This window comes from Rhea americana, unplaced genomic scaffold (assembly GCF_003343005.1).
Source record: "Rhea americana isolate MKP2758 unplaced genomic scaffold, rheAme1 scaffold_100, whole genome shotgun sequence".
Lineage (NCBI taxonomy): Eukaryota > Metazoa > Chordata > Aves > Rheiformes > Rheidae > Rhea > Rhea americana.
In genome coordinates this window covers 2510810-2514647 of record NW_028185040.1, presented here as the reverse complement: position 1 = coordinate 2514647, position 3838 = coordinate 2510810, and the positions used below count along the sequence as shown (strand labels likewise).

The 3838-nt window shown below is 43.9% G+C and overlaps 1 non-coding gene across 1 annotated transcript; it reads right to left on the bottom strand.

Annotated features, from left to right (window-relative positions):
* Positions 1–878: 878 nt before the first annotated feature.
* TRNAR-ACG (transfer RNA arginine (anticodon ACG)) lies at positions 879–951 on the bottom strand. Its single transcript has one exon. It is a non-coding gene; the product is annotated as a tRNA-Arg (tRNA).
* Positions 952–3838: the final 2887 nt, after the last annotated feature.

The following is a 3838-nucleotide window of genomic DNA, read 5'->3' as shown; positions in this document are numbered from 1 at the left end:
CCCCACAACCTCTCTGGGCAACCTGGTCCAGGGCTCTGTCAYGCTCACAGTGAAGAAATTCCCCCTCACGGTCAGGCGGAACTTCCTGGGRTTCAGTTTGYGCCTGTTGCCTCTTGTCCTGTCTCATGGCACTACTGAAAAGAGTCTGGCCCCATCCCTTTGACACCCTCCCTTCAGGTACTTATACACATTGCTAAGATCCCCCCTCAGTCTTCTTTTCCCCAGGCTAGAGAGGCCCAGCTCTTGCAGCCGTTCCTCATAGGGCAGGTGCTCCAGCCCTCTGAGYATCCTCATAGCCCTATGCTGGACTCTCTCYAGTAGCTCCATGTCTCTCTTGTAGTGGGGAGCCCAGAACTGGACACAGTACGCGAGATGAGGCCTCCCCAGGGCTGAGGAGAGGGGCAGGATCACCTCCCTCGACCTGCTGGCAACACTCTTCCTAATGCACCCCAGGAGACCACTGGCCTTCTTGGCCACAAGGGCACATTGCTGGCTCATGGTCAACCTGTCATCCACCAGCACTCCCAGGTCCTTCTCTGCAGAGCTGCTCTCCAGCAAGTCACCCCCCAGCTTGTAGTGGTGCCTAGGTGCAGGACTCTGCACTTGCCCTTGTTGAACCTCATGAGGTTCCTCTCYGCCCAGCTCTCCAGCCTGTCCAGGTCTCTCTGAATGGCAGCACAGCCCTCAGGTGTGTCAGCCACTCCTCCCAGCTTGCTATCATCAGCAAACTTGCTGACGAGGAACTCCATCCCCTCATCCAGTCATTGATGAAGAAGTTGAACAGGATGGGATGCAGTACTGAGCCCTGGGGGACACCACTGGCCACAGGCCTCCGGCTAGACTCCACGCCACTGAGCATAACCCTAAAAGTGAGCAGCYGAGCCAGCCAGGAGTCGAACCTAGAATCTTCTGATCCGTAGTCAGACGCGTTATCCATTGCGCCACTGGCCCTGCTCAAATGCAGCTCAGGATCACATTTGCAAGTAAAAAGGATCCAGTTTTACCTCATCTTACTTTGGATACTATTAAAAATAATTCCTCTTCCTTTGTGTTTGTAGCATCAAGTCTTGAGAGAATATTAAGACAAGAAAATGACACTATGCTCTTTGATGCCTCCTTAGCTTGATTGGAAAAGGGAAGTTCGAGAGGTTTCTCATGTGATCCTTTTTTTTTCTAGATACATATGTGGCCACACAGTTTTGTTTATTGCTGCCTATTGTCTGTACTGATCATGGCCTTCTACTGCTCTCTTTGAAACAGTAAGATCATTTTTACCATTGTGCAATGTATCTGCCCATCTTCGTGGGACGATCACGAAACTTGAACAGTGTTTTCTACTACTTTCTCTACAGGCGCTTGCATGCACTCCCCCACCAGCACCTGTGTTCCTCTGTTTGRTGAACAAGGATTATTTGCTTTGTTTTTGTAGGAATCACATTTGAAGGCAAATTCACTCAATTTTTCAAAACAGCTTAATTACCCCCATTATATCTTTAATTGTAAGAAAATATATGGGAAAAGTACTATTAATGATGCTGCCTTCAGATGCAGCTGAAACAATGCCTGAACTTTTCTAGGTCACATTTTTTTTGCTTTTGCTTCCACACCAATATCTGAAAAGCAAAAACATAAACCACAGAAAGAAAGACTGGTACACAGGTGCGATAGTTGCTATTGAACTGACAACATGGTGCGGTTTTTGTGGTAGTTGCCATAGCAACAAGATCATTTACAGAACATAATCCCATTAGGAGAAAACATTTTTAAACTGAGCTAATTGTACATGAGTTTATATTGCTTCACAGCCTGTTTTTGGAAAATTTCATTTTTAGGATACTAATAAAAGACAGATTAAAAGCATTACACATTGTCCTAAATTGCCTACAGAAAGAGAAGAGATGGGAATTATGTAAATTATTGCAGGTATCCTTAGATCAAACCAGTATGATCAAGTAAATTAATTCATGTGCTCATTTCTGTATTAAAAGCCACCAGACAGCAGCTGTACTTGTACTGTAGTATCAGCTTGGTCAAATTCTGGTTGTCTTTACTAAATCATTCTTCAGATGGCCCTTTCCCTTAGAGACACGGTTCATTCCTTTAGGTAAGATTTGCATATCTATCTTTTAGAAACTTCGAGAAAAWTTTCTATGCATTTACTTGTACAGTAAGAGGTGTAGAAAGCCGGATGATAATTGACTAGAAGCAAGCTAATGGGTTGTAAAAAAGCAAACTGAATAAAACTTGGATGAAGCATATCAACTGTGAGAAGGCAAAGTTAGATTTAGAAAGGAAAGAAAAAAAAGGAGTGCTGAGACCTGCAGGAGCTATCAGAAACTAGAGATTTCTAGCTAAATATTCTAATAAGTGATGTTTAAAAGTCCATTCTTTGAATTTTAGCCTTGCTTCAGAGAAATATTGCAGCCACATACCTGAAAAATAGAAATGGAGATGTTGCTAATGGTTAAACAACAGGATTGTACCTCCTGAAATGTAGCTGATGTGAGTATTCTGCTTAGTAACGCTTCTGGGCATCAGTCACCTTTTCATTCGGGGAGCAATCTCTGGCATTCACTGGCACTGCAAGTCAGGGAGGTCAAGAACTGAGAAAGCTTCAAAAGGCGTTTGGATAGATGTAGAACTCCTAAGAATATCTGCAGTTACAAAAAATTAGCAGTTACGCCTCTCTYCCTTTCCCTTTCCCTGCCCCTTCGTTCTGTGTACGGCCATCCTCTGCGTAGGTCCTGTTCGCCAAGGGGACCGGCGCTGCGGGAGGCACGGTGGGCGCTGAGGGGACATAGCGGTCCCGTACATCTTGTGAGAAGTGAAGCCCGCAGTTCTGGAGGCCAGATCTGGTCTTTGTATGTAGGTGTGCAGTGTTATATAAGGTTTTACTGATTTCAGTGGGCGTCTCACTAGTTTACATGGTTCTTTTAAAGGCAAAAACAAACTGGCCTGGCTAAACAACAGGGTAAGAGAAATTATTAAAAGCAAGAAGGCATATTTCAGAAATATGAGTCACGAACAAAGGAAGAAAACAGAAAGGTCAAATGTAAACACCCAGTGAGGCTGATCAAAAAAAAAAAAAAAAAAAAGGAAGAAGAAATATCAAGTGACATTAAAGCTGTCACTGTATCAGTCCAGATGGGCCAGGAGTAGGAAATCTCCCTGAGAGGCTGCGGGGCTGCTAGAGGGCCAGGGCATTAAAGGAGTGTTTGGAAACAGGAGCGCGCTGGCAGGGAAGCTGAAGGAGCGCGTCTGCCTGCAGCGTGGAGGGAGGCAGAACCCGCTTCTGGGTTCTGGAGGAGATTATAGGAACTGCAGGATGATAAACCTGGTGTGTGTACCGGGCAAATTAAAAGAAAACGTATTAGCGAATAGAATTAGTAGACCCATGGTTCACTTGGGAGCAGTGAACTTGGCTTTTGTTTAAAAGATAAATAATAATAATAAAAAAAGCCTTCTGCCTCACAAACCTTTGCATCAACAGCTGTGTGGACGGTGAGTGCAAACCGATACACTCCGCTTGGATTTCTAAATGGCRTTTAACAAAATCCACCATGAAAAGAAATTTAAGGAAATTAACAAGCCATGAAACAAGAGAAGAAATGAAATAAGTGTCTTTACCTGTATATAAATTGCTAAAAAATAAGAAACAGATTTGGTGTAAATTACTCTGTGTTGCAGTAGAGAAGTTATCAGGGAAGTTTTGCAGAAAACTGTGCTATTTAACATATTTCTAAATGACCCAGGAAGGGGAGTGACCAGTGAGATGACTAATTTTGCTAATGATACCTAAGTATACAAGGTGGCAATAAACAAGGCTGACTGGGAGGAT